The 27,235-nt window shown below is 36.0% G+C and overlaps 1 long non-coding RNA gene across 1 annotated transcript in view; it reads right to left on the bottom strand.

The window, feature by feature from the left end:
• Nucleotides 1–378: 378 nt before the first annotated feature.
• Nucleotides 379–27,235, bottom strand: part of LOC131510205 (uncharacterized) — a 35,308-nt gene continuing 8,451 nt past the window's right edge. Inside the window, exons 2-4 of the long non-coding RNA XR_009260932.1 lie at nt 25,962–26,097; nt 22,244–22,358; nt 379–477 (exon numbers count right to left, since the gene is read on the bottom strand). This is a non-coding gene — a long non-coding RNA (uncharacterized LOC131510205). The remainder of the gene's footprint in view (nt 478–22,243; nt 22,359–25,961; nt 26,098–27,235) is intronic.

Raw genomic sequence — 27,235 nt, 5'->3', positions numbered from 1 at the left:
TTTCTCCTAAGTATATATTTCAACAAGCCTCAAAACCTCATACATCTCTTTACCACTGCTCATTCCCTTCCCTATAGCTTTCACATTGTGTAACGTATCCTCCAAATACTTTTTGAAAGCATTCTTTTCTCCTCATTTTTACTGCTAAGGTCATATTGCCAGCAGTGTACAATATGTCATTCACCCCGTCCGAAAAATGTGTGTATATATAGATAGATATAAATATAGATATAGATATAGTTAGATAGACGCAAGAAAAAATACATAAATTTAATATAAATGTTATTAATATAAAAGGTGTGTAGCACACACAATTTAAAAATTATAATAAAATCTATATTATTCTTTGCTGTAAATTTCACAGATCCAATTCATTCTCACATGATGCATTTGTTGATCTTCACCAAACTCTCATACCTACAGTCAATCAACCCATGGTTGCAATTGATGAACACATGAAGTTCTGATGTAAAGATCCTAAAAAAAATAAAGGCATAAGTTGAAACTTTACTCATTCAGTAATCACATGGGCACCTTTGGATAATTCTATTTTATTGGAAAAAATATTCCACGGGGGTGCCTGGGTTGTTTAGGTGTCTGACTCTTGACTTTGGCTCAGGTCATGATCTCATGGTTCATGGAATGAGGTCCTCCATCGGGTTCTGCACTGACAGTGCGGAGCCTACTTGGGATTCTCTCTCTCTCCCTCTCTCTCTGCCCCTCACCCACTTGTGCTTTCTCTCTCTCAAAATAAATAAATCTTTAAAAAAAAAGAAAAAAAATGTTCTATGAATTTTTGTGGTATTCACAATGGAACTACTATAGACATAATTTTAAGTTTAATCTGCATTATTATAATCGTCTTCATTACTTTCTTAAATCTAGACAATAAACACGCCAAACACTCAAGTCATGATTGCAGCATTTGCCAATCATTGTAGTGTAAATGCTCTGTCATGACTAATTTCAAGCTACTACCGTAATGTCACTAAAATGAAGTTGGGAAGAGATATGCAATAGTACATAATTTTATCTCATGTGCACAATGTAGATATGTGTAAACCTCAAATGCATGGATAGTAGTAAACTAAGCATGAAGTGAATAATTTTGAGTATTTAGTACTTTACTTTCAATATAAATTATTTTAATTGTAAGTTTACATAATTTAACCTTTAATATAATGATTGTGTATAAAAACTGCCTCACAAAATTCCTGAAAACAGCAACTGGCCCTCACTAGCAGATACAAGCTGGCTCCAGAATAGCACTACTTATGGTTCATCTAGCCTATGCAATGATTTCCTAACTAGTTTTCTTTTCCTTCTGTGAAGCCTTCTCACATATAGTTTTCAGACGACGTGTAGCTATAGATGCATGATTCCTATTCAAACACTCAGAGTATTTTCCATTCTTAAGAGAATAAAGCCTGAACTTTAGACTGACATCGGGAATCTAGATCCGGACCTTGCAAATATCCCTCACCACTCAACTTCCTGTTCTAATTCACTCTACCCACACCAAATTCTCACTGTGTCCAAGATTCTTTTTATATTCTTCAGCTGTACTTTTTGCCTGCAATTGTTTTCTCTCCATCTTTGCATGTGCAAATCCTATACATACCACAAGATCAATTAAAACTTCAGATTCTGTGTGCATTTTCCCCTCTTTCTCTCTATCTGGAAATCATTTATCCCTTTGCCCTCTCATTACAACACTCATTTTTTCTACCTTGTATTCACTTTTACTGCATTTTTTATGTGTAAGGGAGTGTTTTCATTACCGGGAATATTAAAGGAAATACAGTCTCTCTGTTTTAATGAAACTCAGTTTACAAAGGAAGATAGAAAATCCACAATTAGGGGCGCCTGGGTGGCTCAGTCGGTTAAGCGTCCGACTTCAGCTCAGGTCACGATCTCGCGGTCCGCAAGTTCGAGCCCCGCATCGGGCTCTGGGCTCATGGCTCAGAGCCTGGAGCCTGCTTCCGATTCTGTGTCTCCTTCTCTCTGACCCTCCCCCGTTCATGCTCTGTCTCTCTCTGTCTCAAAAATAAATAAACGTTAAAAAAAAATTAAAAAAAAAAGAAAAAGAAAATCCACAATTACAATAGATTATGTGTGTTGCTGTGGTAAAGGAATGTACCTTAGGCTAAGAGCCAAGCAGAAAAAAGGGAAAAAGATTGTAAGAGGCTCAACAAATTTTGTCTGTCTCATGTCCTGAAGGAATACAGTGTATTTGATGCACAGATGTGGAAGGAACAAAGAGTACATGGAGGTAAGAGGCAAGAAGTGAAATAGGAAAGCTAGGCATAAACTTTCTATGACAACAAGCTTGAACTTCATTCTGTAGGAAACTGAGAAGTTTCAAATGATTTTAAGTAACTATCACTTTGACAACAGTATGGGGGTTGGATTGAAATGATGAAAGATGGGGAAGGGAAGACCAGACAGAAGTCTTTTGAAGAAATTTGGGAGACAAACATGAAAGCACTGAATTCAGATAGTGACAGAGAAGTGGGAACTTAGTTTAAAATATGATTATTTAATGACTGGATGTTTGAGTGAGAAGGAAGAGTCAAATGACCTCCCGGTTTATGTCTTTGTTCAATGGATAGGCAGGGATCTCTTTTATTTAAAAGGTAGGATAATCATATAATTGATCATCCACACCAGGATAGATTTAAGAGCTGAAGAGGATGCTGAAAATAATGGAAGTTGTAGAATTTTAAAATTATTTTGCTTTGGCCAACTAACTGTTCTTGTTTTATTGGTGGTACTATGTAGTAGATCTACTCAAAAAAATACATTTCCGAAATAAATGATTTCTAAAACAATAACACTTCTTTTTTGATGCGTAGAATACATCAGTTTGTTTGGAAATAGCTATGAGCTATATGTGTGGACGACCAAATCTGCATATATATCCGCTTCATAACTTTCTTAGTTTGTTAAAAACATTGTTTTTAGTATGATTCCACACTACTCCAAAATTTCTTATGATCAATGTAAGAAAAAACAATTTTATCCTCAGTGTTGCCCTTTGTAAAGAATTTACAATTCCATTTCCAGGAATGTCATGCATTTCATCTATGACAAAATACACTTTCAAAAGTTTTACTTGGATTCTGTAAATTAGATGGGAAAAAAATTAAACCACTTTTGGAATTAATTTTCTACTTGAAGTATCTGATGACATTGATGTAACATTGACATCATCTAACACTTCATGGAGTTTCTTTTTTCCTACTAATGGGTCAAAAATAAAAGCAATAACCTCATTTTTTGTATGTAAAAGAAATCTTGGAATCAAAATAAGTGAAATTAACTGAGATGAGCTGTCATCTGATCTAAATGAAAACTCATGCCTCAAAGAGTGATATATAAACACACTGACTATATACGCGTGTTAAATAGTTTACTTTGGACTCAGCCTCCAAAAGACATTTCTTTTGTAGTATATATTGATGGTGCTTAGGAAATTGTCACCTTCTATTTACACGTACAGCTATGTCCCCTGAGGATAGGGGATAGTAAATGTCACCTAACCTCTTGTGCAGGTTATATAGTCAATGTCAAAATATATTTGAGGTATGGTAAACCAATATTTAATTGTTCAACAAGCATGCACTTTTGTTTTTTCAGTTTATTTTTTTGCTTAAAAGGAAATATATTAGGAAACATAAAGGTATTACCAAAAATAAAACTATTGAATAGTGAGAGATTTGCACCATATAATAAATACCAAAATCATTCTAGCAAGACTGTTTAAATTATTCTTTGTGTTTCCCATGGCAGGCTATGCTCAACCTTTACTAACTGCTTATGTTTCATGTATACACAACCTGTCATTTCCCATTTTCTCATCGAATTCACTGATTGACAACTCTGCGCATCTCACAGACCACTCTATGGACCCTGGCACAACTGGTTAGTATACCAAGTACAATCACGGGCATCAGAGGAGAATACCCCTCCCGTTACCCCATGGGTACCACATGGAGTTAGCTTCTTTGGATGAAATGAGAGGTTAGACACACTGTGCCTGGACAAAACTAGGAATAGTGATAGAATATAAATTCTGTTCACCTTACATATGACTCACACATTACTGGATGAGAACATGACAGAAGCTAGTGGAGTTCTAAGTTCATGTAAGACTAGTTTAATTCAACTGTTAATAATATGAATATCAAATATAATATAATTATTACAATATATAATAATATAAAAAATAAAACAATGGAAACAAATATAAAACAAGACAGGATGCTGGGTGAAGAGGAAAAAATTGTAACTTTTCCAGGAACTCTGGGCTATAGAGTCACCCTAATACTAAGCCTTCCTCCGATAGCCAAATAAACTGATTTGAATTCCCAAATTACATCTTGTTTTCAGACTATGTGTGGGCAAACATTTTATTAATGTGTGATATTGCTGGCAGCTTTCAGATTTTAATTTTCTATTCCAAATTCCAAGATGTCCTTTTTGTATCCATGTTTTTGACTCTAATGATGCTAATTTGCCAATATTCACCATAGCCTTTACTGTGTATTTGAAAAAAAAAATCCACCTTTACATGTTAAAGAATACTGGAAGAGGTACAGATTTTGGAGGGAAGTCGATTCCAGTTTTGAGCATACCAAAGTGAAGTGTCTGAGAGACAACCATGGAAAATTAAGTAAGAAGACAGATATATGGATCTGGAGCTCAGGAAAGAGCTGTATGCTAAAAATATAGATTTTGGAATCAAACTTACAGGAGGTTATTTGAAAACACAGGTGTAAGTAGCCTGTTTCCAGGGAGACTGAATGGAGATGGCTCAATGTAGAACACTGAGAAACAATATACATTTATATACATATTGAAAGGCCCTATTACTGCAGGATCCAGTTTTGGCTTCGTTAGTTACCAATTCTGCAATAAAAGTCACTCAGAACTGTTCTCTTTAGGTGCACCCCCTGAACATGTTTTACCACATAATTTCAGTCCTGGTCATGAGGACAAAGCCACCTCTTGGGACGAAGCATCTATTTTGATCCAGTTAGAATCACGAACAGTTAATAAGTGTAATTGGATTGTAATATCTACATTCCAGGATGGTGGACCAGCAACATTCTCTGTCAAGTGAGCGGAGAGAACACAAGTGCAAAGGCAAAGACATAACACATGGAAATTGACCACTTTCTGGGTTTCCTGCTACAGTATCTTCTACTTTTTTGTTTGGTCTTCAATCAAGTATCTTCTACAATTGTTAATCAAGCACTATTAGTCATGTGCCAGGTACTGAGATGGCAGTCATGGCCCCAGGAATAAAGGAATATGTTCCATGGCCTCCTGAAGCATCTTTCCCTGAGGTTTGGTATCCTTGCTGGCTTAGAATGCCATACCTCCTTATAACAAATTTCCCCTGGATTCAATGTTAACTTTAGCTGGTTTCTGTCAACAGAAAGCCATAAGCATTTATATGGCTAATATTTGTTTCATCATCAGAACAAATCATGGTATCTTATACTACATCTCTCATTGATCCTCAATAAATGTGCAATTAGTTACTGAATTAATTAATTAATTGCTATCTATTTTTAAGAACTCCCTAATGCCACTATAACTCTAGTGTTAGCTTCTAGGAGCAAGGAGCAAGGCATCCTTTGACAAAAATATTGCTTCCCCCAGCATCCTAACAGGTGTCTGTCCTCCTTTTTTATTTTTTTCTTTTTTGAGAGAGAGAAAGAGAGAGAGTGCGCTCACATGGGGTGGAGGGGCAGAGGGAGAGAGAGAATCCCAGGCAGGCTCCATGCTTTCAAGTGCTGTCAGCACAGGGCCTGACTCAGGGATCCATCTCATAACTGTGAGATCATGACCTGAGCCAAAATCGAGTCAGACGCTCAACCAACTGAGCCACCCAAGCACTCCAGCCTACTTCTAATCAGAGCCTTCTAGCTTGTTTACTTTAGGAAGAACTAAATCCTTTAAGCCAAGAAATCCTGAAAAACAGATTGACATCAAACTTGTTTGCAAGTTCCAAAGTAGGCATTTCAAGTGGGTGGGTCTGCTTTTCCTATGGGAAAGTCATATTCTGTTTCTTACTATATTAATTTATTGCTAACTATCTCTGAGGATAGCTTTGTACGACAGTCCCAATCCTGTGCTTTGATTTGAGATTTACCCTGGACTCCACACAACATGAGAAGCTGCTTCGTATCTGTGCATTCAGGTGTCAAAATGTAAATTGAAGATAGCTATTATCTCTTCTCTGCAGAATCTGTAGTGTAATACTTTGTTCTTCAAACATAATCACATCACTGATTAATCATTTGTAGATTATATTCTTTGAATCCAATTCCAGTGAAATTGAATCAAGACTGAATTCTACATTCCATCTGGCAATGAGAAGGTAATTGAATCCACGAAATTTTCAATGCTGCCTTCTAGGTTCCCAACCTTCTGTTCATTTCCTCTTTCCCCATCTCAATGGTAAGTCCATCCACATTGCAGAAGCACTGAGTTTTCTAAGTTTCTTTCTACTATCTTTCCCACCACATACACTCATCAAAAAGGAAGAGATCTAATATCTGCCATTTATAGATGTTAACTGATTGATTGATGACACTTGAGTGTGAATGCGTTTCTGTAAATGCCTAACCATAGTCAGCCTTGTGTATTTTAAGCCTTTTGTCGCTAATTATGGAATGAGAGACTGTATTCCCATTAAAGCAATTTCAGGCATTTGCAAGAAGAAAGGCTAGGATGCTTCTGCAAGGTAGGGCCTACAGTAAAGGTAAATCTGCTTGACTCCCTTTAAGATAATTGTACATACATTCAAAAAGGACATGAGGCCCACCTTGAAATGGTCTCTTAATCACTTAACAAGAATGGCTGTAAGATGTTTGTTCCTGGGTGACTGGTAGCAACTGTCTTCTGACTTCTCTACAAGCCTGCAGCCATCCTGCCCAGGACAAGTGTGTATGTTGGCATTTCTTCTATAGGAGCTTCGCTTGATTCCAAATCAGGTAAGACAATGAGGCTAGAAGGTAAGCCTACTAGAGCACAACAGGTAATCAGAAAAAGGAGCCAGAGGTAGCCTATGGTGTGAGTTAAGACCAGCAGTCAGCCCCATGATCGTACCCAAAACAATCTTCCAATTATAAAATAAACAAGGCCCAGGGATTAAAAGTACAGCACAGGGAATGTAGTGAATAATATTGTAATAACATTGTATGGTAACAGATGGTGACACTTATCATGGTGGGCACTGAGTAATGTATAGAATTGTCAAATTGCTATATTGTATACCTAAAACTAATGTAACTCTGTATGTCAACCATACTTTAATAATACATTTTTTAAAAGGATGCTGAGTGGAGATTTCAACTCTCTGGATTCATAAGATGCTCAAGAAGCTTGGAGCAAACATCAGGCAGAAATCCAAGTCATCAGCAGAAGGAAGTGAAGGTATTATCTTAAAGATCAGAGTGCCAGGCAAAACTGTGGTCTTTGGGAAGAACAGGGCAAATGAAACTGCTGGTTTGGGAACCAAGACTAGATGAATCACCAAGATTCTAGTTCCAAGAAATAGTTATTACCCTTGGACTAACAAGAAAAGTTCCCCCACTCTGACTCCTGTACTTTGGAGAACACTTCTGGGGCCTTTCTCCAGCCATGCTACTTCCTATGGAACAGTACACAATGCTAAGAAGACATGCCCATCTAAAGGCTGCGCCCAACCTTCTAAACTCTGCTCAAATGACCCTGAGCTTGCTTCTAAGACCTGAAGAGGCCCTTTCCGTATTCATTTCTTGGTAACTAACAGCACCAACTATGAGACTACAAGGTAGCTCCGGGGAAAGATGGACATAACTGGTATTTGAACGTGTGGCTATAACACCTGCATAGGTGTGCACAAGACCCCCTGCAGGTACAGAATGAAGCTGGAAGTGAAAAGAGAAGGGAAATGGCCAGGGGACTTCCATTTGTACAAGGACCTTGGTGCTCCTTGAACCACCCTGACCAAAGAAAGAATTGACCCCAAAGCATGAGTTCTCTTTGAACTTCCAGTTAAGAATTAAGAGGTTATGGTTCACAAGGTGAGTGGACTCCAAAGGTAAAACATTCAATAAATCATTCCATTACTCTTCCTATCAGAGCTGAAGAATAAATCCTCTACTCTACTTTTTTTCTAATCATAGCCCTTTCTTAAACAAATAGCCGTAATTCTCAAACGTGTAGGGTTTTATTTAATTAGTGCTGAATGTGTTTGAAAAATTCCAGTTTGGAGTTTGCAAATTCAAATACCTTAGGGCTCAGGAGTGGGATGAGCCTGTGGTAGCTTCAGGGTATGGGAATTACCCCATGGCATTTACATTTTGAAGACAAAAATAAAAGACAATTTGAAGACAGAAAAAAAATCTTTTTTCAGTGAATAGGAAGAATTTAGGCCGACTAGTTTGCCACCTCTAGATAAAACTTCTCCTTCTTGACTTCCTAAAATATAGCTCTATGCTTTCTTTGGTACTTATAGAAATAAACTTTCTGTCCAAAAAAAAGAGTGTTATTAGAACATTTCTATTAATTAGCATAATGTATGATATGTGTTCCTAGTTTACTGTGCTTCTCACTACTAAATCTACCAGAAAAAGAATATATGTTTAACAAAAATGTTCCCAATCCTGTATCTATTCATGAGATACTATGTTCTATATGTCCTAGAATTAGTCTGGATAAAACATACACACACACACACACACACACACACACACACACACCTCCTTGCTTTGATATAAATGGTTTTCCCCACAAGTAGATGGGTATTTTGAAATCACACCAGATTTATTTAATATATAAGATTAGTCACTTAGCAAGTTGGTTCTTAGAGAAAATATAAGAAACACAATCATTAAATAATAAAACCAAAATTTAAAATCCCAACAATACAAAATTAGTGCTGCCAATTTCAAATTAATCACTTTAGGAGGGCATTTAATCCACTGCTAAGAATATTTTTGGAAATCCTCTTTTGGGAATTTTTGGGTACCTTTGGTACAAATCCTTTGAAATATCCTTAGTGATGGTGAATTTTCACCAATTGAGGTCAGATTTTATTTTTAGAGAGAGCAAAAAGTCAATCAAAGCCAAGTCTGCTGTATGAAATAAGTGATCAAGCTGAGTTGTTCCACTTCTAATCAAAATCAAAGTATGCTTATAAATCTCAGAGCAGTGTGTTTATGTGGCTTTATAAGTGTCTACTGGCATTGAAAATAATTTTAGATAAAAGTTACAAATATGTTTAGAGTATCATTAGAATATGTGATTAGGATGTATAGCTTTTAATATATGTGTTTTTTAAAAGTAGAAAGACATTTTTCCTCACACGAAACATCAAAATGAATTCTAGGTGAATTAAAAATGTGCTTTTTAAATTAAACCATAAAAACCTAGGAGAAATTATAGGTGATCAGCCGACATTATAGTAACAAAGTATGAACCTATAAGGAATATATTGATATAATTGATGATTAAAAAACCAATACATTCAAAAAAAAAAGAAAAAAGAAAAACTAATACATTCAAAAAATAGTGTAAAAAGACAACAAATGGAAATGGAATAAAGACACTTAGCAAATTCACACTTTTAGAAAATGGGTTCTTTCTTCACATTAGAAAAAAAACAACAACAAAACTTACATTGCTATACTAACTGAAAAGAGAGAAGCACTCTCCCAGGCTTTGGAAGCATAGAGTGGCACAACTTTGCTCTAGGGAAAATTGGTCATACGTAAAAAATGCCTGAAAAACAAGTATACTCTTTGACCTAATAAGTTAATTTGTAAGAATTTATCTTAAGAAAATTGTTATAAATCTGCACAAAATTTATACCCAAGTAAGTTCTCTGTACTAGTGAAAGAGAAGAAAATAATCTGATATCTACTTAAAAGAAGATTAAATTAGTAAATCTGGGTATTTCCGTATAATAGAACAAAAATGACAAGAAAATGTTTATAACATACAGGTTGTCAAACAATGACACATCGATATCCATTTTACTTCTTTAGACAGACATTTACTCTATTTTCCAATAATCTTAATTCAATCATTTAATGAGGAACAGACCATTGGCTCTGTGTGTGTGTGTGTGTGTGTGTGTGTGTGTGTCACAGATTTCTGATATTGAAACACTCCTATGCTGGCTATTTTGTAAGCTCTTCATTTCTGGGGAAAATGTCATCTCTGTTCATGGAGTTTTTCTTACCAGCTATGCCATACACTTTACGCCATGTTGGAACAAAGATGCCTAAGAACATTGCTGCTCACACAGATCTACTTTCTTTCATGGGCACATTGTGTTGTTTTACTTTTTCCTTTTAAGAGATGGGGTTTCTGCTTTCTGAGACACTCAGAGTGTGTGATTTAAAGCTTGGGTTTATCACTTCAGGATTGAGTGTTTTTAATGACAATTTAAATCATAGAGAACACCACCGAATCTACTCATACCTCTTCTATACCAGATGACCACTTAAACCCTGTCTTTCTACAGATCTTTGCACCTTTTCACATGTGTTTTCTTTTAGTTAAATCTAAGGATATGATTTTGATTATTCATTTGTTTTTGTATGTTAAAGCTCAAGCTCCTTCATCATATTTCAGGCTTGTTTAATAGCTTATAGAGATTAAAATATCTTCAGTGAAATAACTAATCCTGGATTCAGCTACATAACAGAGGGTATTTTCTGAGTTCTTGAGAAGAAAATCCCCCAGAGAATACCTTTTAGAAATGTTGGTATGTCTCATTTGGGAAAAACATGGATTTTTTTAAGCTAAAAAGAGGCTACTGAAAAAGGTATGATACTGAAATACTGGAGATTTTTTTAAGTTCTATTTAAAAAAAAAAACCACATTTTAAATGATTTTTCAAAAATACCGATAAAATGATTGTTTTCAAAGATAAAATAATTTTAATCACTATGTTTATATTGTGAACTCAAGAGGAGTTAAAATACATGCACGCTTGATTTACTTACTAAAGCTCTAGAAAATTAAAGAAATTATTTTGAATTTTGTTAATATGCTATAGGCATAATACAGTTATATTTTTCACTTTAGTGAAAAGTGATTTCAGACGAGAAGTATAGAACGAGCATTGGAGCCATGGTTTTACCACACACTATCTGTGTTACATCAGGCAAACTGTTCGGTTTCTTCCCATGTACAAAGGTATAGTGATACATATCCTGAAAGTTAATTAAAAGATAAATGAAATAAAATAGAAACGCCTCTGTAGAGTTCTTGGCTCATATGAAGCACTAAGTTCATGGTGATTATTGTTTCTACTACTAATACCAGTTAGTATTAGTTTCTAATACCAGTTTTAACATTTGCTAAATATCACAGTGGTCTCTTCTCCTGAGCTGCTCCCTCACTAAGTTATGTCTTCTCTCCAAGATCCATTCAATTCTAACTTTTTCCTAAGTCTTCCTTGACTCTTCTGGCTTTCATTGATCTAATTGCTTCATGAGTGACTCTTACCCATTAACCCAGATGACTTTCAAACTCATAGAGATCAGGACAATGTCTTCTATTGTTTCTGAATTGCTTAAATTGTATTTATTGTATCCTTGTTCTGGTTATTTATTGCTGTATAATAAACGCCAAAACTAAGTGAATTAAAACAACAATCTTATGATGTCTTGTGATTTTTCTGGGTCAAATATTTGGATGGTGTTTGGCCATGTGTTTCTTCTAGTTCATGACATGTTGACAGTCACTCTGTGGTATTTAGCTGGTAAGGATTGGTATGTAGGATCAAAGATGACTTTGCTCCTATTTTGGTGCTTTGGCGGGGCTAATGGGAAGATTGGGCCCAGCAGGACTGTTAAAAGGAATGTCAATACATGCGGAGTATGCACGTTGTCTTTTACATGTTGGTCTCATGGTAATTGTTGGGCTTCTCATATGTCAGCCGAGGTCACCAAGTGCATGAACATATAGGGATAAAAAGTCTTGTGGCATCACCATTATTGGCTGAAACAGTCACAAGCCTACCCAGATTACTGGGAAGGGGTCACAGATCCCAAATTTTGAAGAGAAGAGTGTCAAAGAATTTGCAGCCATGGTTTAAAACTGCCACAATCTCCTTTGACACAAGAGTTCTCTAAGAATACATTCTATGTTCTGGTCATATTTATACCATCAGTGATGTCTTATAGGTCAGGATATATTCAGTAAAGAAAAGGAACAGGGCGCCTGGGTGGCTCAGTCGGTTGAGCGTCCGACTTCAGCTCAGGTCATGATCTCACGATTCGTGGGTTTGAGCCCCGCGTCGGGCTCTGTGCTGACAGCTCAGAGCCTGGAGTCTGCTTCAGATTTTGTGTCTTCCTCTCTCTCTCTGCCCTTCCCCTGCTCACACTCTGTCAATCTCTCTCTTGAAAAATAAACATTAAAAAAATTTTTTTTTAAAGAAAAGCAACTACAGGAAATAAACTTTAAAAAAATGATTGAAAACTTAGCCTTTGCTCATGTTTTCTATAGTTAAGAAAAATCAAAGTAATTATTTTGAAGTTTTTCATACCAGAAGCTAAATATTACTCAAATTTACTATATTTTACCACCATGAAATGATTTATAGTCAGAAGATGCGATGTTTTCCACTAACAACTCTGTGTAAGCCACTTCTTTTCTTCAGAACCATATTTTCTCTTTTGTAAGAATAATGACGATGACAACAATAATATTAAATTAGACGGTATTTAAGATTTCGTAACTTAAATTTCGTAACTGCAACTGTTGGTTTGCTATTTTTATAACAATAACAGAAGAGAGGCAGAGAGTGGTAGAAAGATGGCTGGTATGGAGACAATAGGATATAGACCTGCCATCTGCTACTGGTGTAAACTTGGAGGATAATAATAGTTTTTTTAATAAGTTTTCAAGGTCATGGTGAATTTGGTAGGACCATGTAATGAAAAATCTTGAGAAACTATCAAGAGTTGCAGGGTTGGGAAACATTTCTCAGCCTTCCTAAGTGGATAGAGTGAAAGGAGCAGGTCTTACCAGATTTTGGATAGGTTCTGTCCTTACACTAAACAGTTCGGAGCATGTCTATGAACAGGCAGCTATACTGGAATATCTCCAGCTCCAGAATCTGCAACTAAGTGCAGCCCATGTAAATATGCACCCCCTCTTCTTACTTGGGAGGCTGCATTTCTAATCATTGAAAACATGCATATTGCCAAGGGAAAGGCACTGATAATTCAGCCGCTGAGCCAGTATAGAGAAGTTATTCATTACTGGGTTCAATCCAAGGTCAAAAACATCAAACTCCAACCATTAAGCAAAATGGTGACAGGCATGGTAGTGATGACCCAGAGTGAATATATTGCCCAGAGGAAGCAAGGTCAGGAATACAGCAGGCCTGAAAAAGGTTGCCAAGTCAAAGTCAGGAACAACCAGCCTATGGTCCAGAGGTACATGGGACGCAGCATGTTCCAGCTGGAGTACCGGAGGGCAGCAAAGGGTAGGCCGGCCACCAACAGGACAGGCTAGGACGTTTTCAACATCTAACTACATTTACAAGTTTTGTTTCTGAGCTTCAAATCTCCCTCTCCCCCCCATTTAGATCTCACTTTGACAAATCTGGTGAAGATAAGGAGAGAGGTACTTACTATCTTTCCTGTTGCAGACTGCAGTTTGTTTGGGCCTCCAAGGCTCAAAGCAGGGCCTGGGCTTCTCAAAATCTATCTCCTCAATCAGCCTCAGCCTCACTACTGTTTAGACAGATTGTACTTTAACGTTCCCTTTAGAAGGATGCTGAATCTAGTAGTTCTAAGGACTATTGAAGTTTTTAGAAGTTAGTGTTTGTGTTCTCAGCAATGACAATTGTTTCCTAACTTGTTTCTTTGTCTAGGCTTAACAAAAAAAGCATTGCTTGTATCAGGGCAGCATCTAAAACGCAAAGCTCTGTGTCTAGTGCCTACTCTGAATAGAACTGGAATGGTTTGGGTTGTGGGGCTACGATGTGCCACAAAGCATGAAAATGCAGAAAGGAGTGGCTGACTTCTGCATCCTACTCTCCATGGAAGTGGCTACAGACACCCACCCAGATATGAAAGTCAAGAAAGGGTCATGCTCCGCCTTGCCTTTGTTTAAGACAACTTCTTGAAGCCCAGTTCTTGCTGGCCACTGCAGAGAACTGCCCCACAGCTCTGGGTGTCTGGGAAATGCCTGTTTCATTAAGGCTCCTGAACCCTATCATGTTACACTTCAGAAGTAGTGACCAGCTTACTTAAAACAAAGAAGCTTTGACCTTTCTCCCCTTCTGAAACCAAAAACAGATGAAGTTAAAGTGACTCATTTCCGGCTTTAAATATGCTCTAAAAAACATTTTTTCAAGTAGTTTTTGGCCTCAGGGTTTGGGGTTTTTTGGGGCGGGGGGGAGGGAGGTTGTTTTTTTGTCTTATTTTTACATAAATATATCTCGTATCCTTCTTGTCAAGGTCAACACATTTATTATTTATATTCATGGTGTAGTCCACCATACTTTTTTCCGTTTAGCTTTCTTCCTTTTTTTCCTTTTTTTTTTTTTTTTTTAATCTGCGTTGTTTATAACCATGACCCTTGATCCTCTAAGTCTTAAAACAGCTTGGCTTTCAGCAGCTAAATCTGACAAGGTCAGCATTTTTCTGTTTATTCTGAGAATACTATTTACCCTCTGGGGTTTTTAAAAGCAATTCTGTAAAACATCACTTGGAAAAAGTTTGTAGCATTCATATAGACTTCCATAAAGTCAGATGACCATAAATGACAACTTCCTGCTCTGATTTTTGAACTCTGGGGCAACCATCACTATCTATTTGGTGCCTAAGTAGCTTCACTAACCAAATTTTTAAAAACAAAATGATGGATTTAAAATAATCTCAGTATAATTTATTTCACTTGAGGCACTTGCCACCTTGAATCAAAAACTACTTAAATAATTCTTGTGTTTTGCTCTTTAGAAAAATATTTTCCATTAGGAATCAATGATACATTATTTTATTTATTTTAAGTTATAAATTAGGATAAAGAGAGGAAGAAGACTTTTTCAGTAGTCAAGCTATAGAACAAATCTACTTTTGATTCGAAGGTAAATTGTGAAGCAGTTGGGGATCATAACTTGTGCTTAAGGAGACAAAAGCTATTTCTGAACTGGGAAAATTGAAAATGTTATTTGAAAAGAGACTAGCATATTTGTCCAAGGTTCAAAGATAATCCATCAGGCCTGGATACAGTTTTTTATTCACTAGAGCTACGGCAGATCCCTTTGCTTCACCATGAGCCCATCAGATCCCAACAGCTCTCAGGATCAAGCTGCAAACACAACTTCTTACCTATGAAGTTTCAGTAAAGAACACATCTCTGCTGCACACGGACCTCCCCACCAAAAGGCTTGATGGTGAAACCAAAGTATGTAATACATTCAGATCTCATTAAGAAGTTTATTCACTAGACTGTGAGAAGAAACATTTAACTCTAGCAAATATACTGCTAGTTACAATGCACTGCGCTAGCAAAAAGACCTCTTTTTGGTGGTAGATGAGCGTTGGAAGGGGGTGAGAGGGCACTCATGCCATTGGGAATGTTTTGTGGTTTCTTCAGGAAGAGTAAGGATGCTTGAATCTCTGGCTCAGGATAATCAAGAAGCAGGTGGTGCCTGGGAGGATAAACAGTGCTAAGTCTGCATTTATTCCTTTAGCCCTAACTGTACATTAATTCAATAAGATAGTCTAATAAAATAATGCAGTTTTCAAAATGCTTAGCTGGCATTTCGGGCGGGGTGGGCAATTTTTATTATTTACCAAGGAATGCATCTTGAAGGAACTGGTGAATAAAGCAAGTTCGCGCTGTAGGCTGCTCTGGCCTCCAGGGGTCACCCTTCCCTTTAATGACTATACAACAATAGTCTGAGACCCCACCCTGAGGGACTTTGGTCTTTTAGCAATTTCTTGTGCCCTAGTAACTCTGAGAATCCCAGAGATTGCTTTTATGTTCAAGAATGTGTGCTGGTTGTCACTTTCGCCCTCAGCCAGCCATCTGTCTCTGTCTGCTGCCACACCCTTCTGCCTGCAACCTCTTGCTGCCTGAATGTGACTTCTGCCATTTCTGCTCCCCTCATGCCACTTTGTGCCAAGTGTAGACATGGGCTTATCTCGTTTTTCCCCAGAGCACAGTCAATAGCAAGCTGAGATATTTAGCAAAACTTCGCTGAAGGCTTAGGGATAACAGAAGGAAAGAAATTACAAGGAAAAAAGAAAAAGAAAAAGAAGAAATATAGGATACTAGATTTGTATGACTTTCTCCAGAATGTGCATACCTCCACAGGGATTCCCTACCAAAGGCTCTTTTTTAACATACATACATACATACATACATACACACACACACACACACACACACACCCTTCTTACTTCATGTTGCTATGGCTAGCTTACTTCTCTCTCATCTGGAATTGAGACCCTCAAATCCTCTGTGATTGCCACAGAGAGGAATATTTATTTTCCTAAAAGGAAACTTGATGTGATCTTCAAAGCATATAATCCTTAATATTATCATATATGCCAGCTTCTCTCTGAACATTCTCATACTTTCCAATGGCTCATACTTTCTCAGAATAAAATCTTTGCTTTATCTTATTTTATTTATTTCAGTCAAGAAGTGGGGGGCAGAGAGTTGTATGTTTAAAAGGCAGGATGTTTCTGGATTCTACGCATTCATTTTCAATCAAATATTGGCACCCACCGGGAGACCCTGTTATACCTGTTCCACCAGGGAGTTAGCAACTAAAATGAAGCACCCAGTGTGATTTAAGGAGAAGTCCTGGTGTCTTGAGATCACCCAGAATCAAAAGAAAAGTCACAAGCATAAGGGGATAAGCAACAACTGGATTCTGGAGGCTGACAGATTAATCAGTCAAGACCTTAGACTGTATAGACTGAGGGACTGTTAGGAATTAGAAAGACGGTGACAGTTCTGGGGGGAAAGTGAAGACTACAGGGGTTGTGTACTGAGAGGCCAGGGATAGAAAAGAAAACTGTAAAATTAACCTCAAACTAGGATTTTGAATGTACTGTATCTCCTCAGTGAAATGGACATCCTTGTTAAATTTAGGCTAGAGAGTGATTAGAAAACCCAGGATGAGTAACTCTGGGCTAGCCATGGGCAAAGACCAGAGACATGAAATAAAAATTCCTCTGAGGTCTGCCACTGTGCTTTCACCTGCCCTCTTCTCCAGGGACTTGAATCAGGCATGTGGGCAGGGAGATCATTTGATGCCCCTGCAAACCAATATAGCTAAAATATTTGTTCACATTTATTCAAAGGAGGATCTCACGAGGGAAAGATTAATAAGGAGGATTCCTACTGGTAGCAGCTTTCACCTCTGACCCTAATTTGAATACTTCACTCAGTAAATCAAAGACATTTCTGAGAAGATATTCTGGTGACTACCTATTGCTATTTGACTAGCTCATCCCCACTCCAAGTTGCCTTTCAAAGTATTTCTCCCAACAGTACGTAACTTTTCTGGGAACTTTTCTAATAAATTGAATTCTTCCATCTTGTTAATTTCTCAGTGTCCTTTAGAGATAGGGGCCCTGGGTACCATCTAGCTGGCCCACCTCTTAATATAAATTGTCATGGCACTGCCACCTGGAGCTACTCACATCAGCACCACTGAACACACATGACTCATTCCCTGCTTATCCACATGACAGAAAACTGACAGTGCATTTCAGAGCACGAGATCTTTCTTCATGAGGATTCCCACTAGATGCTGTTCAATTGAAATGAATGGAAGTGGTGGGTATCAGGGCACAAAGAACAGTAGAAACAGAGGCCAAAATGTAGAAGATATAAATACAAAATGCTCAGCATCAGTAATCTGGGTGTGATATGTCAAATGAAGTTTGGAGCCACTTCTTTGTCATAAGAAAACATTTAAGAAATTTTCCTGAGAAACATGCTCCATTGTAGCTTATACAGGAAATAGAACTTTGGACTTCTCAACCTTGCCATTCCATTAACATGTTTTGTATGTAAACTTCCAATTGACTTCTTTATATTCACTTTTAAAATGAATATATTCTTCCGCATTAACATTTTATATAAAATCATGATCTAGACATGTACATGTACTGCTAAAATTAAATCATCAATAATCACTATCTAAAATGAATTACATTCCAAAAGCTCTGGCTAATGATTTATCTCTTCTTCATGGAACCGATCTCTATCAGATTGATTTATGTAGCAGCCAATCATGTTTCAGTAAACTGCAGCATGCACATGCATCTTTAAGTGATGATAAGCTGTGACTGTCCATTTATTTGTACAACACCAGCAACAAAAAAAAAAAAAAAAGAAAGAAGGAGAAAGAAAGTCCCAACCTCTTTCAAAAGCTTCACATGATGACCAAATCCTCTAAGTGATAATAGCGAATTCTGTATAAGATTTCAGAATAACTGACACAGTAACAAGCATATATAAAAATATTCACAAAAATAGTCAACATTAAAATGGTGACATTTGATATAGAGAATTCTTAGCTTTTGCATGTTTACATTATTTGCTTTGATAGCAAGGTACCTTTTTGCACATTTACATTATTTGCTTTGATAGTAGATGCTTTTGTTAGTTGTTGAAGTGATTGACAACCTCATGCTGTTCTATTTAATTGCCTTTTCTGCAATGCAAGGTTCTGTGTTTAGAAGACGCTGTTTCATAAATAAATCCAAAGTGTGTGTGTGTGTGTGTGTGTGTGTGTGTGTGTGTCTACTACAGAGGTTTCATTTCTCAAGCCAATTCTGTAACTATTCAGCTACAGCTGTCGCCATATTTATCTGTATTTACATTAAGGTTCATTCTCATCCTTCATGTTTTTTGCCTTTTCTATGGTTATGGAGATTAATGGATCTCCTTAAGAGAATAAAAACCTTTTCATATAGCTCTTCACATTTAAGGGAAGAGTGAGGTATTAGACATAGAATGCTTTAGCAAAATATGCAAAAAGTTCAAACTTCCAAGGCTTAAATAATTATTTCCCATAAGACTATTTGAAATATTTAAAACCTGTAGGAATTTTGCATTCTGCCTGAATTTACATTCTAGCCCTTGCATTTGTTCTCTCAATTAGTAAAGTCCAAGTAGCAAACTTTTTCCAGTTGATAAAATCTAATATAGAAATTCTACTGATAAAAGGTTTGTTACATGATGATTTCAAAAATCTTCTCTCATTGAAAGTTTGCTTAATATTGTTGTGGTAGGCAATATATATGTAGCTCAGTATTGTAAAATCTTGAGCACTTTTCTTACTTAACCTGAAAATTAAGTTCAAACAATTCTTAAAAGTAAGTTATTACTATTATAATATCTTGGTAGATATATATTATCTTCAAGATATATTTCAAGATAGTCTTTTTTTTTTTAATTTAGTCGTTCTTTATTATTTGTTATTTGTCATAGGTCTAGATGATTTTTAACAAAGTTGATAAGTTCTGCAGGGATTCTACAGGTCAATACAGATGAGTATAAATACTATGATGACTTTCCCCAATCTTCTGTTGTAAGCATAAGTCAAAGAGACAGTAATTTTAGAGGCAAAGACATGGAAAAATGAAGCTCAGACTAATGCTTTCAGCTGGCCTGAGAAATAAAAGCTGGATGAAGTGAGTGTTTCAATTGTTAAATGAGGCAGAGTGATATAGAGAAAATGCTCAGTTTTAAATCCTGACACAACCACTTGTAGCTGTGTAATTGTGTAAATCTCTTAACCATTCTGAGTTGTTTCTTCATCTGTAAAATGGAAATATACAGTATCCATTTTACAAGAAACAGCCAACACTGGATGACCTGGAAGAGAGGCAGACAGGGGAGACATCTCCCTACTATCTGAGTCTCACCTCTCATTGGCCAAACCCAACCCAAATCCAGAGAGCAGGAAGCCCAATGATTCAGTTCACAATGCAAGTCTTCAGGGGAGAGAATGGTCGACAATGGTGAAAAGTAAATTATGAGAGATAAATGGAAATATCAGTATAGATATGAAAGAAAAGAATATGGCCTTAAAATAAAAGAGAATTCAGAGAGAATCATATTTTGATGAGATAGTCAGAGCAAGACTGTAAAGAAGATAACACATAGATGGAACTCTAAAGAATGAGAAGTAGCTAACCATATAAAAAAAGATAGGCAGAGAGAATTCTTGGCAGAAAAAATAGTATTGGCAATAGCCCTAAGGCAGGAAAGAGCTCAATGTATTATGTGATTTGAAAAACCCTTGTGGCTTCATAAGTCAAGGTTAGGAATTTAGACCTAATTGGCTGTGCAATGGATTTTAAACAGGAGAGTGACATTTAGAAGGATCCTTCTGGATGGTGTGTGAAGAATAAATTGAACAAGAAAAACGGAGGGGGGAAGATGGAAATAAAGAAAAAAAGGAAAAAGAACAATTAAAAAAAAAGAAACTAAACATACAATAGATTAGATGTCACACGGCAAAACCAAATGATTAAAAACAAAGTCATACAGACTCCAAAGCTCATATGTGTTCAGAAAAAGGACAGTGCCTTTCAACTTGAGTTACTAATGAAGGTGTTATGGAAGACAGGGCTTAAGCTATAAAGGTTTAATACAGCTATTAAAGGCTAATGTAGAATTAGAACAAGTAGAGAGAAAAGAGGTATCAGTTCTAGAATAGGAAGGAATGGAAGTCAAATAGTTACAGGAATATTTAGGAAGGAACGAAGGAGGCATTTTGAGAGGAGCAGAGGGAGATGGGACTGGATACAGGAATGAAGAGAATGTACATGTTTCTGGGCATTAGTGAATTAATTTTCTGCTCTTCCAAGATAAGGTTTGAATCCTTAACCAGGTATTTTGATAAGCTTGGTGATATTTTCAGGTACTTCGAAAACAAATACTTTTGGATTTGTCCCCTGAAGTTGTATCACATAACTAAGAAACCAGCTACTCATCTAAATTATGCAAGGCTGGTTCTGATGAATAATTTCCCCTTGAATCAGAAATACCTGAATTAAAATGTACTTAAAAGGAGGTTTGCCAAGCTAGTGACATAAGCATTGCTTACATTACCTACTATTTTAAAGTATCCACATCATTGCTTCGTTGATGCAGAAATTGAGAAAGAACGTTATATTTATTTGTTCTATTTTTTAACTAGGAACTCTGATATTGTTCATGATGGAAAATGAGTTACCTTATTTTACCTTGAAAAATACCAGGAAAAGTAGAAATGGCTTTTATACAAGTTTCTATGAATATAATTTTAGTTTTAAAAGAAGATTATTGAAAGCTATTATGGGGGACCTCATTCTTGTAGTGTGCATGCATATTTCACATTGAACTGTTTGGTTATTTTTTTCCCTAGAAGATGGCAAAGAATTCTCAAATTGTTGTGGTTTCTAATTCCAGAACACATTTATTTCTCTTAGTGTAAGGGGGGTAATTGGGAGTATACTCAATTCTATAAACAATTTGTAATCTATTATATCCAAATATATATATCAAATAATCAATGGTATAAATATGACATAGTCACATGTGGCTTTGAAGAACCAGAGCATCTAAAATATTTTCTCAAGGTCACATAACAAGCAAAAGGTACAACCGAAACTTGAATTGAGAAACAACTAGGGAAAATCATTTTCTCACATCTCTTCTTTGCAATACTTTGAACCTCCCTCTGAGGGCATCAGAGTCATTAATAAAACGCACGATAGTCTTAATTCCCCTATGAGGAATCTGAAACGTTGTGCATATGTTAGTTTTCCACAATAATTCTAGTAATAACCGAGTTAAATTCAAGCAAAGATAAAGTAAACTGGAAACCTTTATCAAGACTTATGTTACAAAGTGGCTAACTCCTAGGACCCAAACATTCTTCATAGCTTGTAATGCTACTGTCTCTGTGATTGATTGTTTGATGCGTGACTCTTTCAATAAATTATAAGAAAATGAATGATTGGATATTAGTAATGCAAACCGATCCGTCCTTGAAATGCTCTTGGCTCCTTTTATATCTATCTGAAACCCACACTTTATTTAAGGCTATGCTAAATATCCACCTATTCCACGCAGGCTTCTTCACTATAGATATCATCATCTATCCCCTTTTGTTGACCACATTCCATATTATTCTTGGGAAGAAATTTTCCCCAAATGAGTGCAGCCTTAGGGTGATAAAATCAGGTGCTTATCTTACCTCTAAGAGGTAGAAGGAGTTTTGACTCCTTCTGTCAAAACTTTGCTCTCACCACCATACTGCAGCTCTCCACTTAAGTCTTGCCAACTGGATTCTCTCTTCCAGGACTTTCAGTCTTGAGCAGAGTAATACAAGAACAGAACACAAGAATGGAAGACTAGATGAAGTCATTTTAAAAGACCACCTCAGAAGCGTATATAGGAATTCAATCAATATCTACCGAATTAACTTGAATGAGCAGAGTACATAAGAAAATAATCATTGAATAACAAAACTATTCATTGAGTTAGGCTCTCTTAATAAAATCTGAAGACATCAAAACGCAGACTATTCATTAACCACAAAATCTTCTATAAAGTGAAGTCTCATTCATGTTGAAATTCTACCACTTTGTGTTAAACACTAGACTGAAGACTTTTATCTCATTGTTAAAGTTCATTAATAAGACCAACAGAAGAAAGAGGAATTTGGAGTTAATAGTCAAAGGACAGTGAAATAATAAAATAGAATTCACTATGTCCCATGGCCTTTTCTGCAATATTTTAGTGCATTCCTTTGATAAGCAAATACCAAGATCACATTGCATTCATAACACACTAGGAACTTGCACAAATAGAGATTGATTTCATTTTTTATTATTCAGAAATTCTAAATGATTCCCTCAGATTGCTTGTGAACAGCATAGCTTGTGGTATGATTTTCAATGATTTTCACAAATAAAAGAATACATAAAATGCAGAAAGCAGTGTATGGGGGTATAAATAAACCATAGAAGTAATAATAATAATACAGCCTACTGATATAGAACTTTACTGTTTAAAAGCACTTTAATGACTGTGGTTGGAATGATTTATATTATATGAAAGGAGCTACATGGAAGAATTAAATAAATGGTGTTTAAATACCACTCACACATACAACATTCAGAGACACAATACTTTTAGAAAAATATTCACCTTATTCACAATATGCAGTATATAATATATATATATATATATATATATATATATATATAATATACAAACAGAATATATTACATATGTATAAAAGCTTTTTACAATAACCTTGGCATAAGGATATATTTCATTTTCCCCAGGGTAGGTAAATAGTGGCTTTTTATACACAAAGGAGGCTAAGGATAATGCTGAATTATTTCTTTTCATAGGAATGCTTAAAGCATGTGACTTTCCTAAATAATTCGTGTAATTTTTCCTCTGTTAATACCCATTTGTATAACTGTATATGATGAAAGTTAAGAAGTGCCCCATCAGGAGGGGATGAAAGGCTGGCAACACTTGAAAAATTATAAACTAAACAGAAGTGATGATTATAGTCCCCCTTTCACATAAAAAATCATAAAGTATTTCCTGTTCTGTCCCATTTCTCAGTTGGAACATACTCTCACAGAGGGAACATGAATAGATTAAAATCTCACTTTTTTCTTCTTTAAGAAAACATAAGCATAATCACTTTTGATTTCTTTTAAGTTGGTTCAATAAACAATGAGTACTATTTTAAAACTAGAGGCATTCCATGGGAATCTCTCTGGAAAGAAATAACTTATATTGAATGTCATTTTATGAGTTAAGTTTATGGAAAGCTATAATCTTTTTGCAATATAGAGTATAGTAAAAACTAATTCACACATATCCCTTTTCATCCAGTATATACAGGAGACCCAAATTATATCTGTTGAAAATGACCTAAGGTGATTTTTTTTCTGTAAGAAATCAAGGGATGTTAAAATTGCAGGTATTTGTAAGAAGTTTCCCCAATTGACAAAGGATCTGCTCGATGCTGAACACACTGGTTGTCTTAGTTTTGTCCTAACAGGATTCCCAGATCATCATCCAAAATGAGAAGGTTTCATTCCACAGACAAAAAGGGTAAGGGGACAGGGATTGGAGAGGAAACAGGAAGTTACTCAAACCGAGCTCTTCAAGAACTGGAAAACTTTTACCAAAATCTTAGGAAGTCCTACCCAGAGATAAAGATATAAAATACCAAGGGTATTAAAACATTCCCAGTACCTTGTAAAGTTAAAAGAGAATGAGATATTGTGAAGGGCTAGACACAATGAAAAATTGTGAAAGGCTAGACACACATACACTTCAGTATACTCCAGGGCCAGATATGTCAAAAATACACTGATGTATCTTGAGAATTAGTAACTTCTCTAACGTGCTATTTTTGTTCTTGGTGTTTATTTCCAGGTAGCTCTTAGCAATAAAACCTTAAAAAGAAAGGGGTTGTGGGTATTTGTTTCAGGACTATGTAGGAAGAGAACTAGGGAGGTTATATCGTAGCTGGAGGTATGGGGGGAGAAGCTAGAGATCTAAATGTGTTGGGGAAGCTAGAGAAAATAAATATAAATGATCTTTGTGATCTTCCAGAAGAAGTAATAAAGGGGAAGAGAGTAAAAAGCACAGAATGGATACTCTTCCTTTATCTATAATATTTATTAACATCTGTTTTATTCTATCTCTACCTTTCTAGGATTCTAGTGTCCATAATGAATTCTTAGACTATATGGACAATAAGCAATTAATAATTTCATGCTGAAATAGTATTTTGCTTTTGTACTGCACACTTTTGTACATGTCAGCTTATTTGATATTCATATTCATCAACCACATCTTATGAGTAATAAAAATGGGTCTTAGACATACTAGTTTATAGACATGCATCATAGAAACAAAGACTAGAAACTGAGTTTCTAATTCTCTATTTTACTTTGAATGGTATAAATGTGTTTGCATTTAACTCTTTTCTTCTGAATAGAGAACAGAAGTGATTTCCAAAACCAATGCCAAATCTGAAATATTATAGTCAGTATGTATTACATTATGGATATTTTAGCATAAATAATTATGGCTGCCGTGTAGTGACCTGCTTTTGCTCATCCAATACAGCAATCAAAAATCCTTAAAAAATAATGTTGGCATGTATTTTGTTTTTTTTTAATAACAAAGGGGGTGCACATATGTAGGTGTTGCTTCACCCTAAAAACATTGCCAAGATCTCTCTCTCTCTCTCTCTCTCATTTCTACCCTTCAGCCCCATATTGCTCCTCCCTTGACTTCCTCCTTCTAGACCCTTGTTGCTCATACCCTACCCTCCTACGACCCCGCTTTTCCTATAGGCTATCCTCTCTGCTTTTCATGTCTTCAGAAATTACACCCTCATTCTGCACTCTAACCTCTTTCAGCTTTGGGAAAATGTCCCCAGAACTCTGGTGGATAAAATTCCCCTCCTCATTATATATACTATGAAACTTCTTTCTATGTTTTTAATCCCTAATCAATCTTAAGGGTGTAGTACATTTGGGGGGGGGGGCAGGTGCATGATTCATGATGGTTCTCCCTTTCCAAAAAGAGTTTCTTGATTCATGGTTATAAATCAATCTCTTCCTTTAGAATATAAATTATTGGTTTAGGAGAGGTGATTGATTCAAGAGTAGCTGATTCAGCTTCTCCTTTCCAGAAACTTGAAACATAAACTCTAGAGACAGATTTTGACTACTCTTATCATGATGAGCACTGAGTAATGTATAGAATTGTCAAATCACCATGTTGTATACCTGAAACTAATAGATCATGGTATGTCAACTACATTTCAGTAATTAACAAAAATACTAAAATAAAATAAAATCTAGAGACACAGACTTAAATGTGCTAGTGCTCACATGAGCAAGGATGAAGTGAGAATAATCACATACCAAACTTCTGCTTCTGAGCTTTCCTGCTTCCTTCTTTTCCAGCATCATGATTCAACTCATCGTTGGATTCAATGATATACCCCGTATTATTCTAGTATATCTGCTAGGCATAGTCAGCTTTTGTTATGGGAGAAATCTGTTTTCCAAAAGAAGGTAAACCAAGAAATAGTTGGTTAATTGAAAAAGCTGTTCAAGTGAGAAATCATAAATGTGATGGATAATTTAACTTGAAATATATAAAAAATGTATATACCTTCTCCTAATTATTTTATACCTTTACTTGGAGTCTCTACTATTATTCTTATATAAACCACAGCTGAAAAATAATAACCATGATTTCTAATTGAATCTTCTTCAAAGTGAAATAGATTTTTAAGCCAAACATAAAGCAATCCAGGTACAGAAATCTTCCAAATTTTAAAGATATTTTTTCTGGATTCATAGTTATCTTACTCATACCTGATTCTTGAACAATATTTTTAAAAATGTTTACTTTAATTCCAGTTTGCTAACATATAGTGTTATATTAGTTCAGTAATTGAACACTTCCATACATTACCCTGTCTGAGCAATAGTGTTTTATTTTTTTTTTTTAAGAATTTTTTTTTCAACGCTTTTTATTTATTTTTGGGACAGAGAGAGACAGAGCATGAACGGGGGAGGGTCAGAGAGAGAGGGAGACACAGAATCAGAAACAGGCTCCAGGCTCCGAGCCATCAGCCCAGAGCCTGACGCGGGGCTCGAACTCACGGGCCGCGAGATCGTGACCTGGCTGAAGTCGGACGCTTAACCGACTGCGCCACCCAGGCGCCCCATGAGCAATAGTGTTTTAATGATTTGCCCTTACCAAATTTTCCTAAGTATTGCTTTTGATTTCAACTGACAACTACTCTCTCCTTTCCACACTAATTCATCAGAACACAGGTAATAAATTGCATAATTATAATACTACAATAAACATAAACAAGTTTGGAAGCAAATGTAGTTTACTCCTAAAAGCATTCGGCTTACTTGTAGAAAAAAGGGTGCATAAAAATGATAGAGAATAACTTATATCTGCATTTGAGAGGCTGTGGGCTTTGGTGCATTTTATAGGGGAAAGAGAAGGCATCTATCAACCTAGAGAATTAGTTAAGTGAAGGTAACTTGGTTAAATGAGTAGCCACTGGACTTAAAACCAAGAGTCCTGACTCATGTAAGTAAGGCATTTAATATCAGGTGAAAGGAAAAACTTCAAGTAGATGAGAATACTGCATATTTAGCCTTCTTCACAA

Source organism: Neofelis nebulosa, chromosome 1, assembly GCF_028018385.1.
Source record: "Neofelis nebulosa isolate mNeoNeb1 chromosome 1, mNeoNeb1.pri, whole genome shotgun sequence".
Classification (NCBI taxonomy): Eukaryota; Metazoa; Chordata; class Mammalia; order Carnivora; family Felidae; genus Neofelis; species Neofelis nebulosa.
The sequence above is the reverse complement of the archived record's forward strand: the minus strand, read 5'-3'. Positions and strand labels throughout refer to the sequence as shown.